The sequence below is a fragment of the Sciurus vulgaris genome, assembly GCF_902686455.1.
Source record: "Sciurus vulgaris genome assembly, chromosome: 11".
NCBI lineage: Eukaryota > Metazoa > Chordata > Mammalia > Rodentia > Sciuridae > Sciurus > Sciurus vulgaris.
In genome coordinates this window covers 80,996,498-81,010,503 of record NC_136472.1, presented here as the reverse complement: position 1 = coordinate 81,010,503, position 14,006 = coordinate 80,996,498, and the positions used below count along the sequence as shown (strand labels likewise).

At 38.0% G+C, this 14,006-nt stretch overlaps 1 protein-coding gene across 26 annotated transcripts in view; it reads left to right on the top strand.

The window, feature by feature from the left end:
• The window catches only part of DLG2 (discs large MAGUK scaffold protein 2), a gene marked incomplete at its 3' end in the record, with an annotated part of 2,081,919 nt that overhangs the window by 1,856,591 nt on the left and 211,322 nt on the right, over positions 1–14,006 (top strand). The window contains exon 1 of one of the 26 annotated variants that reach the window (XM_079105555.1): positions 687–3,023. The exons of the other annotated variants lie outside the window; for them this stretch is intronic. Of the gene's footprint in view, positions 1–686; positions 3,024–14,006 lie in introns of those variants that run through there. 26 annotated transcript variants of the gene reach the window in all.

The window sequence follows — 14,006 nt, the reverse complement described above, 5'->3', positions numbered from 1 at the left end:
GTAAAGTATTGGTATAGTTTCAAGTCTCCACATAATTCATATGTCTGAGAGTAATTGGTGGCACCAAGTGTTAATTATGACTGGAGATGTATAAAGTTGTAATCATTCACGACAGGGGGACAGAGGAATGTTATAACATAAAAGGTATAAAGGCTCATCTACATCAGTGTTTCATAGTGTGTGCCATAACGGTGGACTAGCTAGGTAGCAGAGGAAATTGGACAGGAAAGAAATGGCTCCTGGGGATTTTTGGGGTAGGGGCATGTGGGGTGAATAATAGTCAAAGAAACTGGAAATCATGGAAAGATGTAGAACGACCGAGCTGCTTCAGATCACATATTGTTAACCCACATGTAGATGTATAGGAAGTAACCACTGATCCTATAATCATAGCTGTCATCTGCTCTTAGTCACACATGGCGTTTACACCTGGCCTTTCTTACCAATTTAGAACCCTCACCCCCAATTATGTTGCTTACCTCTGTTCCTACAGTGCCTGGTATTAAATATGGTGATGAAAGAGGGAGTACCTTATCCATGCATATTTTAGATGCCCTAGTAAGATGCTTAGAGGAAAATATAAATAAGAGGAAAATATAAATAAGGAGAAAGTAGTCTGTGAGCAAATGGCTACTGAGTCATTCTCTGCAAACAAAGCTAAGAAATTATCTCATGTCTCTCTTATAAATTTACAGCATCACCTGTCCCACTAAGGGTCACTGCTGATGGCTCTCAAGGAATGCTGATCACATACTTTGAAGATAGCAGTTATGTTTTTGGACAAGCTGATTGGGATGTCACAGGTGACCAGATACTAGGTTTTACTGACTCAGGGAGGAGTTGGCAGTGGAACTGTTGAGACAGAAAAATACCTGCCTCTCTGCCTGGCACACCCAGATTTAGTGGCAGGAATTACCGGGTTCTACGCAAAAGTTCATTGTTTTTAATGGTTTTTTGTGGTGGGTGCATGAGACCAACAACCATGTGAATATGCTTTCCTGAACTGGTGAGTTTGTTTGAATACCATGAAAGTAATGGTCAGAAACCTTGTAGTTGAACATGTAGCCCCAAGCAGAGTCCCTGGGGCCTTCTATTAGGTGGCAGAAAGTCTACGTATTCCTGGAGATGTTCTGCAGCCTGGGTGATAGACCTCTCTATCTTTTACCCTGGACAGCAGCTTAAAAGACTCCTTGGCAAAGTATAGTTGACATTTTTAAAAGCAGTTGAGGGAGAAGGTAGGGCAAAAAATAATTTTCCCAGAGAAAGTATGGTACCAATTTATGGATACATGTTATAGACTAGGCACTAGAGTTTCTTTCTTTTTCTCTGTGTATGTCACTGGGAGGGAACCCATGGCTTTATACATGCTAGGCAAGTGCTCTACCAATGAGCTACAGTCCCAGCTCTTTTATCAAGTTTTATTTTTGAGATGGGGTTTGACTAAATTGCCTAGACCTGCGTCTAACTTCTGCCTCAGTCTCCCAAGTAGCTGGGATTACAGGGATACACCACCATGCCTGGCTGTACTTAATCTTTTGAGATAGTTATGAGTATACCAATTTTACAGATAAAACCACCATTTTATGGTACATTAGTGGCAAAGACAGGGTTTTAAAACAACTATTTAATTCTAAAACCTATGATATTTCTATCATTTCTACCAATAGCCATAATAAATTAATTTGCTTTCAAATTAATTTGTCCATCTGCCTTGAACAGCTCAATATACAGAAGAATATGAAATAAAATAATATATTTAAGAGTGTGTCTTTGAACCTAGATTGCCTGGGGTTGATTTCAGCTCTGCCATTGTGTGATCCTGTGTGGACTAGTTAATCTCACTGAATCTGTTTTTTCATCTGAAATATGTTTTTCATGATAGAACTTACTTCACAGGGGTGTTTTAAAGATTAAATGAGTCAATACATGCTAAGCATTTAGAACACTAGCTGGCATGTAAGAAGTACTCAGTAGATACTAGCTATTATTACCCAAAACCTGTTTTCCAGTGTTGATATTTGATGAACCTATAAAGGTTACAGTGACCTTTTCAGAGAGGAGACAAAAGCTCAGGAATACTCCTCTGTGAAACTTACTTGTTAATGATTTTTGGTCAACAATATTGTTTCTCATTTTCACATCTCCCCATTTTCAGGGTTTCTGTACTCTGGAGGCAGCATGGTAGAACAGAAAGATGGGGTACTTGATATCAGAAGCCCAGGGTTAGGTTCATGCTCAAATCGCACTTAGCAATTATGTGACCCAGCAAATCATTTATCTTGCTTGCCATGGGTTCCTTGTTGGCACAGTGAGCAGGTTCAACTCCCTAATCTCCAGGGATGCTGCATTCCCCAAGTTCAGTGAACACCCAGCAAGTCACTTAGCTCTCTGAGCTCCGGTGTTCACTGGTACTGTTGCACTCCCAATACCTTTTCTAGTCACTGAGTAGTTGGTGACAGTGAGAGTATATGGTGTGCCTATGACATGCTATGCAAATACAGGGGCTGTTCCTTACAGAACTATTTGAGAATTAACCCTGAGTGATACACCTCGCTTTGTGTCTGTTGATGCAACAGCTTTCCTCTACATGCTGCCGTCTTTGCCTACTCCCCACTGGGTTGGGTGGATCCACCTTAACAAGGTATGGGGGAATACAAGTGGAGGATGAGGGTTCAGCACTGATGGTGGGAAAGCATCTTATTGGTTAATACTGGTACATCCCAAACACCAATTACTGTCCCTGATTCTGAAGCTGATATATTTATCAGGATGAGTTACAAGGAAATATATGTATCCAGCGAGGGAGGATGCTGCATGGTCACCCCTGTGATATAAAATATAAGAGTCTAGGAGGGGCTGTTTTATAATTCATCAGGTTCCGCTAGTGAGTTCTGTCAGAGTCTTAGTTATAAAGGCAAGTGTGAACCGGACGGCAGACGGGAGAACCTGGCACTAAGGAGACGACAAGCTGCCTTTGGTGCCTCCTGCCTCCTCCCTGCTTTGTTCCAATAATTTTGTGCTTGGTAAGTTCCCTGGCTTTGTAGCTAATCGTTGTTGTTGAATGAGCTTGGCAAACGTGTCCGTAGTTTGGAATATGCACTTGCTGTCAGAAGTGTGTGTCAGTGTTTGAGCATCTGATAAATTCCACAATAACCCTTTAATGAGCAAAATAGCTTAAAAGATGAAACAAAACCTGACAAATCAATTATTCACCTTGATCCTTGGAAGGCTGCTTTCTTTGGTTGCTAAAGTTTCTCAGGTTTCATTCTGTCAGTTTCATTCGTTGGGTGAGCTTTGAAAAGAACAAGTCTCTTTGTCACAAAATTGTTTTCCTTAGCTGCCAAAAGGAGGTATGTACAGGGTGGTTTATCCATCCCCCCCAACCCCCAACTAACTCTCCCTAGCGATCGGTAAATTTTAAAAGGAACTGTTTGCCTGGTAACCAGCTCCAACCGAGCTGAACCTGTGCAAGGCAAGATTCAAATTGCAATCTTTTGTGTGAACTGAACTGAGGGTCTGTGAATAATTGGCATTGTGGAGATTATTGTAAAACTCGGTATGGTGGTAGCCCCTGCATTTGCTAGGGTGGGATCAGAATCTGATGAGATTTGTATTTGGCATGCCTGTTGATGATGTGGGAGAGAGAAGGAAAGAAAAGACTAGATCGTCATGGAAAGAGCTGTACAATGACCCGCAGAACAGACAAATGCAGAAAGCATGACTTGTATTTGTGTAACTTGTAGCTGATTTCTCTACTTTCATATCCCCATTAACAATTACCTGAGGCTGCAATTTGGTTCTCTGGGTGCATTTGAGTCCTTGCTCTAGGTCCTGGCTCTGTGCAGGATGAGAGCTAACTCCCGTTCAGCTAGCTGTAGGAAGTCATTTCCTTGTCAGAAGGAAAGAGAAGTGAAAGCTGTACCTTTCCTGACTCCTTTTTGCTGTCTTATTTTGCCTCTGTCCAAATCGCTCATGGAAACCAACAGCTTGACGTACTTTTTTTTTTTTTTTTTTCTGTAGCAGATTTAACTGTAGTGTCATATGGCATATTATATATGGAGAGGAATAGCAAAGGCATTTTTCCAAATGTTTCACGAATGTCTGGCTTGTTGACATTTGCTTTATTTCACTGGCAAGGAGCTACTGTCTGAACTCACTTGTTTGTCTGCCCTAAGTGTTTACCTGGTACAGTAGCGTACTTTGTCTTTACATGGAGAATCTGTAGGTCAGACAAGAACATTTTCTTTATCCTCAAAGCAATTTTTTTGAGCATATCTTTGGGGGAAAAAAGTGTGCATTTTTTCCCATTGGAGACTTAGCTTCCTTGCTTGTTCTTCACTTTTTCCCAATAAATATTTTGATTTTTGGATACTATCACACTTCCAATAAAGTTACTTTTCCTTTCCTAGTGTGCTTTCTGGTTGCACTGAAAACTTGGCAGATTTGGAATACGGAATATATTTTTTCCAAGAACACGTTTTTCACCCATACTTTTTTCTTCCATAAATAGCTTTTCCATATTTTCCATTTCTCTGAATAAGTTCTGCTTAAAGAACAGAGGAATGATGTATTGTGGTTGGCACTTAGGGATGTGTAACCTGAGACTTGGTTTCTAATCTATAAGCTGGTGCCCCACAAGGGGTCTGTAAAATGTCTCATGTTCAGCTCAAGCCTCTGGGCTACAGCAATAATAATTAAGGTAGGAAATTCAGATCATTATAGATATAAATGAACATCTGCATTTGATGGTTCAGCCAGTCCTTGACATGTTATAAAGCTCAGGACACACAGCTGAAGGCTCCTGAAAGTGCTAGTCTATTCTAATGCCAAGAACAATACGGTTGTAAAGTACCTTTGAGATGTATTGTACATTGAATTTTATTGTATCACATTTTTAAAAATCACATGCCAGAGTCCAGAGTTTATTTTGCAGCAGTATCTGGGTTTTGATTCATGGAGCAATAAACCAATGTACCAATCTCAGTAAACTGAGTTTCTTCTCATTTGGTGGTGGTTTTTCCATCTTCTCCACCCACCAAAGATGAGCTGTATTTATAGCAACAAAAGAAAACTTGGCAAGAGTTAGTCCCAATTAAATTTACAGCAAGACAAATACAAACTGTGACAAGAATCTTCTAAGAGGGCACATGAAGACAAAGCCATGTGTCTCAAAAAAAGATTAAAAGTCAAAGAGTCAAAGGTCGTTTTTTGCCTTTGTGACACACGATTTTCTTTGAGAAGTTGGGGAGGGTGGCAAAGGGGAGCAATTGTTCCAAGACCTGATTCTAGGAGGGTTAAAACAGAAAGGGCATTGTGTCCCTCACCAAGAATTTTCATCTGTACCTCACATTTCTTATCTGTAAAATGGGGCGGGGGGAGTTAGGATTAAACCAAGTAGATGATGGCTATAAAGCAAATGATACACTGTGGGGCACAAAGGGGCACCCAGTTAAAGCTAGTTATTGTTACAAATTGTATTTTATAGAATACATTAATTCATTTGGATACGTGTTATTTTTGAAAGAAATATGACATAGTAAACAGAAAGGTTAGCAAGATATACTTCAGATAGCTAAGTAATTGTTTTTGTTTTTATTTTGGAAGCCTAGTAAAGATAATTTTTACATTTCAGCTCACTTTTAACTCATTCCTAGAATGGCACCCAAAATCCTTACATAATTATCCAAAGAATAAATTTCTTTTAAATAGCAAATGTGGAAATTAACTGATGCCATAAAATATATTACAACTTCTTAAACTATTTGTCAAACAATAATTAGGCAATATTACCAGTCCTGACATTGTATTATAATTATTTAACCATTATATAACCTCTGCATTGAAAACTCTTAATGGTGTATGTCTTGACTGGTAGTATTTCTGTTTATTCTTACTCCCTTCTTTATGTTTTATTGTCATTTAAGCTTTTGTAATGAACATACATTATTTATGTAATTAGGAAGGAAAGAGAAAAATATTAGGAAATAAGAGTAAAAAATCACTAATGGTATGTTGTGGACATATCATTTATGGTGTTTCAGGCACTGTGCTGAATGTTTTCATGCATGTTCTCTTTTACTAATCATCAAAACCCTACTTGGTAGAGTCTATTTTGCTTCCCATTGTAAACTGAGGAATCAAGATTAAAGTTCATTTAAATACTTCTATATCGATCAATTCAAATTAGCATATGATGATGCTAGGATTTATACATGTACCTTTCTATAACCCAGAATCTACACTGTAGTCACCATGATAGAATGAAGTATCCAGTAGCATTTGCTAAACTATTCATGACTCGCTTTTGGGATCTTGGACCTATAGAAGTTTTGATTCCTTTCCTCACATATTTAATCCCTGTCAGAGTTTGAGAAGGAACATAAAAAAGAAATGAAGCTGGGAATCTCCTTTGCTCTCATTTTTTATCTATGCCAATTAATATCACATTTCCCTTAACCATCTTTCCTATTCTTGCCCAAATATAAATTTAGGTAAAAAAAAAAAAAAAAAAAAGATATGAAATTTTAAAAGGTCACAAATTTATCAGCTCCAAGGAAGGATCTGACAGTACCTCTGTTTGACCTGGGCAGACTTTTCCTGAACAGCTGCTTTTAGAGGAGTCTATGGGCCAAGAAGATGGTACCATTTGATGCTTGTTCTCTTTCCCTTCTAGAGCACATTCAGAGTAAATAGGACCCAAGAATTTATTCCACAAATGTTTCTGAACAGACTGTTTGGAGTTGTGAGGGGAAACCAATATGGGGTTGCTATTTGTCTGAGGATAGGGAGTGAAGTTGGAGATTGGGCTGTTGATCACAGCTTTGACTGGTAAACTGCGGTGTCCAGCATTTGCATGGGTGGTCTTTCATGCTCGGGAAGGAACTAGGAAGAGAAGAAGGGCTGGCCCAGAACAAAAGGGAAGGCTTCCATTTGTGTTCTTGTTCTGGGTTCCCAAAATGTTAGGCACAGCCCTATCTTGAGTTTCAAAATATTTACTTATATTTCAAAAGTGTTAGGACTAAAATTCCAGTGAACTGATTTTGTGGAGGTTTTGTTTTTGATATTTTCTCCATTAAACCCAAAGAAACCACTTAAACAAGATACCATTGGTAATTCCAAATGTCCTTTTCTTATCTAGTTTTAAATTGTGATTCTAACCTTCAGGACTGGGGTCTAATAAAGGCAGTCTGAAGGATCTAAATGGAACTCTCCACTACAAGCGGTGTATAAAAGCAGAGATGCAACCGATGACTTGATATGCCTTATGCTGTTATTGCAGCTCCTTCTCCTGTTTTTTATCCTCCTCATAGCTTCTTTTCCTCTCACATTGTTTTGGAAACTAAGGTCCACTAAGGAGAGCTAACGGAGTTCCAGGTAGCAGACCTCTGTAATTTAAAAACCTGAGGGTTTTAGGTTTTTTGTTTTAGTGCAAAAAGTCTTTAGACAATTAACATGAGTGGGTTTTGCTTTGTGTTTGTCCCTGTTACTCTTATGTTCACAAAGCAATTTTCTAGGTGGAAAGGCAGAAAGTATCTTGGGAAGTAGCACCACTATCAAACCTTGCAACCTTGTTTCCTTTAGCTATAAAGCAGAGACAGTAATTCACAACTCTCAAGACTATGGAAAAGATGTAAATGTGATAACTTACCTCCCAGACATTGCTATTCTCTCATTCATGTGAAAGCATCTGGCACAGTAAATACTTAGTACATAATGTACCTACATTAACCATTTACTCAGTCTGAAAATACAGCAGTTAAAAGGATGCCTCTGTGAAGAGTAAGGTGTGTGGTATATTTATGTTTGCTTAGAAGAGACGGTTAGAAGGATGGTACAGGAAAAAAGAGACAAAAAACAAAAAAACTATTATTATTAGTAGTAGTAGTAGTATTGGTACTGGGGGCTACACCCAGGGGCCTTTTCCCTCTGAGCTACATCCCCAGCCTTTTTATTTTTTATTTTGAGACAGGATCTTGCTAAATTGCTAAGGCTGGCTTCAAACTTTTGATCCTCTTGTCTCAGCCTTCACTGGGATTACAAGTATGTGCCACTGCACCTAGCTACAAACCTCATTATTTATCCTCTGCATTGAAAACTCTTAACAGTGTCTGTCTTGACTGGTAGTATTTCTGTTTATTTTTACTTCCTTCTTTATGTTTTATTGTCATTTAATCTTTTGTAATGAACATAAATTATGTAATTAGGAGGAAAAGAGAAAAATATAGGAAATTAGAGTAGAAAATCACTAGCAGTATGTTGTAGACATTAAACCTTCAAAGAAGTCAAGTCAAACTTGACTTTTAACATTTAAAAAATATTCGAAGTACTTGGGAAAGAAATGTGTTCTGGTCTGAGTAATCCGGATTAGCTTGTTTTATTTAGTTGTTTGGTTTTTTGTTTATGTTTAACTTTTTACTTATTAAGCATGGACAATGTGCCAGGTGCTATGCTAGATGGTGACTGCAAAGGTGAACTCAAAGACTTTATAATCCAAGAGAGATAAATAAATGAGCCCATAATTCCAAGTGTGACTCCTGCTCTGTCAATGGGAGCAGATAAGGTGGTTTTCTGTGCAAGTAACAGAAGCTATGACTCAAACTGACTTACTCAATAAAGCAAATATATTAATGAATATAACTTAAAAGTAGAGGCATTCAGCAGCTTCAAGAGGACTGATTCAGTGGCTCACAGCATTGTCAAGAAGTTCATTTCCTTGGTCTTCCCATGCTACCCATCATGATGTTAGCTCCAATCCAAGACTGTCCTATGGTCCTGGGATGGTTTCAATGACTCCTAGGCAACTTATTTTCGTAGTCTTATCTATGCAGAGAGAGATCCTAGAAATGGTTCCTAGAATTAACTTTGAATAGACTGGCTTATATCTGCCATGAACACCAGACCAAATCACTAGTCTTATTCTGAAACCTAGACAAGAGAAAGGTAGCCTCCCTAGGCCTAAGCAAAATCTGGCAGCTATTGCTGTTAGGAAGAGAAGGAGATGGCAACAAATGGTGGCAAAGCATCAAGCAGCCACCTATGGTTTATGGAATGTACAATACGTAATGAACAACTGTCCCTGGAGTTAGACCAGCATATGATGGTGCATGTCTTTAAACTGACTTCCAGGATGAGTATAGGGGGTTTTCAGGAAGTAAGACAGAGGGAAAGGCTTCAAAGCCGAGAAAAAAACTCTGCACTTACAAAAGCAAACCAAGTACTTGTTCAACTTTCTGCTTATCTTTATATCACCACTCTTGCAAGAGTCACCAGCCAGAAGTCATCTGCCCAGTAGAAAATCTAAGGTATCACTCTCACCAAAACCTTTTGTTGAATGCTGGCCATTGGAGTTTAAGTTAAACCAGTCAAATGCTCTCACTCCTTACAATGTAAATATAGGTTTGGATTCAATTTGGTGTGAACCTTAAAATTTATATCCCCAGAGTTCAGAATTATAGTACTTTAGAGATGAACCATATCATCATCATCATCATCTTCTCCTATTTTGCTTCTGAGGAAACCTGTTCTAAGAATGTTAATTACTCACCCAAAGCCTGAAATTTATTTGGATTGTTGATGTCATAAAATTTGTGGTCTTAAAAAAATGTTACAAGTGGGGATGCTTTTGAATAGATGTGTTTGCTAGTTGTACACTGTATGTGACATTTGGAATAAGATAGAGTAAAATATTTTTAAACCAAATATCAATGCTCCAAAGGAAAATTAGACTTTGGTTTCTGTGAGATTCATAATTCATATAATTTATAAGTTTTTCAGTTTTTGGCAATACTCACCTTTTCTTTCTGTTGAGTAAATAATACACTTTTTTGATAAGATTATCCTGAATGGGCTTGGTAACTGTTCTACACTAAAATTCTTGATTTCAAATTTAGCTACATTTTGAATTGTTTTTCTAGTGTCACAGTACAGAAGAGATAAGACTATTATTTACTTTACTTTCTATAGGAAGTGTGTTCATGCCGTTCATGATTTTTGGTTTCCAAATAAAATGACAAAACCTTCTTTTTTAAGTCATGAAGCTTGTCTCAGTGCTATCAATCCACCCACCTGATATGTATGCACTTAAATACTAACTGGTCTGTTGAACTGCTTTTCAATGAACATTTGATAATGCCAGCAATCAGAATCAAAGAATATATCTTCTTGCCATTTGCTTCTGGTGCATTAAATCTGTTCAGAAAGCCTGCAGCCAGGCACAGGTAAGTGGCACCAGTCTAGCTGCATCAGGAACCTAAGACTTAAAAAACATACTTGAGTTAGAAGGGATGCACAGACCATGTAGAAAACGTTTCCCAGGGCACTGGCTTTTTTCTCGTCAAATGAGCTTTTCAGTGCAGAGAAAGAAACAACTAAAAATAGTGGAAGTGTGATAGAAAATGTTCATTTAAAAGCGCATATGTCATCCAAGCGCTAAAAGGTACCATTATCCTATTGCATTGCTTCACTCTCCCAATAGTACAAACCAGATAAAATCTTTGTCTTGTTTTAAGGTTTCTTGTACCATAAAGAAACAGCCAGAGAGACGGCTTCTTGGCTGAATTTCTCACCTCATTGGTAAATGATTTGATCTCTTACAAAGAGAAGAGGCTAAAGAGATATCAAAAAGACCAGTACTGGGCTGTGGATGTGGCTCAGTGTACAGTGTTTGTTTAGTATACATGAGTTCCTGGGTTTGATCCCTAACACTGAAAGAAAGGATGGAAGGAGGGAAGGAGGGAAAGAGGGAAAGAAAGAAAGACCAGTACTGGTATTCCAGATACATATAATGCTCCTAGTTCTCATTCTCTTGTTCTCTTTCTCTCTACTCTCTTGGCCTCTCCCACCCTCCTTTCCTTTTTAACTCTTTGAACTCAGGGTGTACTCTTATCACTGAGCTATATCCCCAGCCATTTCTATTTTTTAATGTGAAACAAGATCTTTCTACATTGCCCAAGCTGGCCTCCAATTTAATATCCTCCTGCCTCAGCCTCCCAAAATGTGGGTATTACAGGCATGCACTACTGCACCTAATTTCTAGTTCTTAAAATAATGAAATATTTCACATTTTCCTTGATAAAGAACTTATACCTTGGGCCCTTTGGGTGCCCTTCTCACAGCTGCTTCAGACTGACCTCCTTCAGTCTCTACCTTAGGGCTTGCACAAATCTCTGTGATTGATTGACTTAAGTGTTCATGTGTGGCACAGCTAGTTGTTAAAAATGTCAACCTCCCTTCTGTATATGACCTATCTTGGTTTTTAAGAATTTGTGGCTACAATTGTGGAAAATAACATTCAGACTTGGAGACAATGTGTAATTAGGTATTAAGATGTTGATGGCAACCCTGTATGATTCTTTTTTTAAGGATGATAAAAAAAGATATTATTAGATAATGTCTAGAATGATTGGTAAAGGGCAATGGCAAAATGTATAATTTTTTATTCATTTATTTAACAAATAATAACAAAACCTCCCATTTTACTGCTATTACATGCAAAGCGCTTTACACATATTATTTCATTTGCTTCTCACAACAGCACTATAAATGGATAGAGAACAAAATGAGTGTTGGTCACGGCAGCTCAGCCCACACATTACTCACTGTTCCTCACTATGTACAAGACACTGTATTAGGTGCTGGCATGCTGAATATGAAGATGCAGATTTTTACTTCTGTTGACCAATAGCAAACCCAAGGAAATATTGACAGCCCTTTGAATGAAAGAGTACTGGTGGGCCTTCCACAAATCAAGAGCATCATTTAAAAATATAACCAGATAATACATTTTTAGATTGCTTACATCAGTTGCCTCAACAGAATTATAAATGTGACACAGGGTACTAGCTGAATTCATTATGATTATCTAATCTTCAACATTAGTCTTCTCATGACCTTTGCATATCATAGGATATTTGAAAAAGCAATTGAACACATGGTGTATGTACAGTGTTGCTTTCCATCTTTAAATAGAAGCTGAAAGAGCAGGACTATTTATTAAAGATTCTTTGGCAAATATAACTTTTTCTAGTTCTCCTTTCCAACTTGTGCCTTACACAGAAATGAGTATGCTTTTTCCATGAGTAAAAAAATTATATGGAAAGCATCCATTTATAGGCCAGAATATGGGAATCACCTCATTTCCTTCATTTCCTACTAAAAATAACTTACAATGTTTTTTTGAAAGTGGGGATTTGATTTCATTCCATCTTGTATGCCCAGCATCTTCCATGGTGCCTCAACATAGAGTGAGCACAAAAAGCTGGTCAACAGGTACCAGCTGGCAGGTCCTTAGGCAGGGTGGTTAGAGATAACATGAGATCGAGAAACTGGGGCACCTCAAAGATCATGCAGCAAGTTACCAGCTATACAGAGAAGGGCATTGTAAGAAGGGCATTGTATACTGAGCAATGTTTCTAAAATAAGAATGTTCAAGAGTCAGTATGTTTCAGGAGAGCAAGGAAGACCTCAATTCAGAGCCTTTGCAGAATTGTTTACTTCTGACATTCTTTCCCAAGATTTCTTTCCCTAATCAACTCCCACCAATCCCCCTCATCCTTTAAAATCAAGCTTTCTTCAATAAATAAGTGGCAAAGAAAAAAAGGAAGACATTTAAAAGACAAATCAGCTAACTGAAAGCAATGATCCTTATTTTGCCTTTGTTCAAACAAACTGTAGAAAACAATTCTCGATGCCCATGAGATGACTGGAGATTTGAATACTACCCATATATTAATGATAAGTTATTGATACTACTTTGGATGTAATAATGGTATTGTAGTTTAAAAAAACACCATATTTTAAAAAAATACACACCGATATATTTATGGATAAAATTATATGCCTCACAATAATACAAGAGAAAGAAGGTGAGTAGGCTATAAATGGGAGGAGTAAGTATATAAGCATTGTTTGTTTGTGGATTGATTGATTACCTTCCTGGAAAGCATTCGGGCTTCCTTCCTCCCTACCAGCCGGGCTCTTCTTAGATCTCAAAGGCTCTGGGCATGTTTCTACAACTGTGCTTATCTCATTCTGTCATTATTACTTGGCTTATGTGGGTCCCATCACCAGAGGGAGCTCACTAGTAAGGACAGAAATTTTTCTTTGTCTTTCCATTGACTGACTGATAGGAGAAGCTCAGTACCATTAGAAGGATGAAGATAAATGAATGGATACAGACTTCCAAGGTTTAATTTAAGGTATCTAATTTGTAGTGGCAGGAAGCTGTGATACCTTTCCTGATACCCAAGAGTCATGGTGTCACATTAAAAAAAAAAAAAAAAAAAAAGAAAGAAAGAAAGAAAAGAAAGAAAAACAGGTTAATAGGATAAAAGTACAAAAAATTTATTTAATAAAGTTTTATGTGACATGGGAGCCTTCAGAAAAGAAGGCTTGAATACTCAGGAAAAACTATTTTTATGATGAGTGAATGGTAATGTAGAAATGTGATTGGAGAAAAAGGTATGATTTAATGGTAATGTACAAAAGGCAGAAAACCCAGCAGGGTCTGTCTTTCAAATTTTTCTTGGGCCCCCCGTATAGTATGCCTTCCTTCCAGGTAAGGAGCAGGACCCCATTGGAATAAATCTTCAAGGAAGAAGGGAGACAGTGACTTTTCAAGATTATATGACTTTCTTTGGGGTATAAGGGTTCTGATTTCTGTGACTCATCCTGGGGAGAATGAATTCTGGTTTCCATGACTAGTTTAAAGGAGAAGAAGCTGTGAGAGACAGGAGGGCAGGATGAGGTTAAAGTATTGTCTGACCTTCGTTCAAGGTATTCAGCATGCCAAACTGCTGTACTTTGGGACTTTGTTTTCTGAGCTCCATTAGATTCAAGCAGTGAGTTCCCTTTTCTATTTTGCTACTTGCATCTAATTTTCAAGAAACAAGTCTCTATACTTTCTATACAAACCAGCATTTGCTTACAACTGAAAGCCCCAAGTGCAGCTGCCTCATTGAAACTAGATGATTCACACGCTTTCATCTCATATTCATGGAATGCCATGT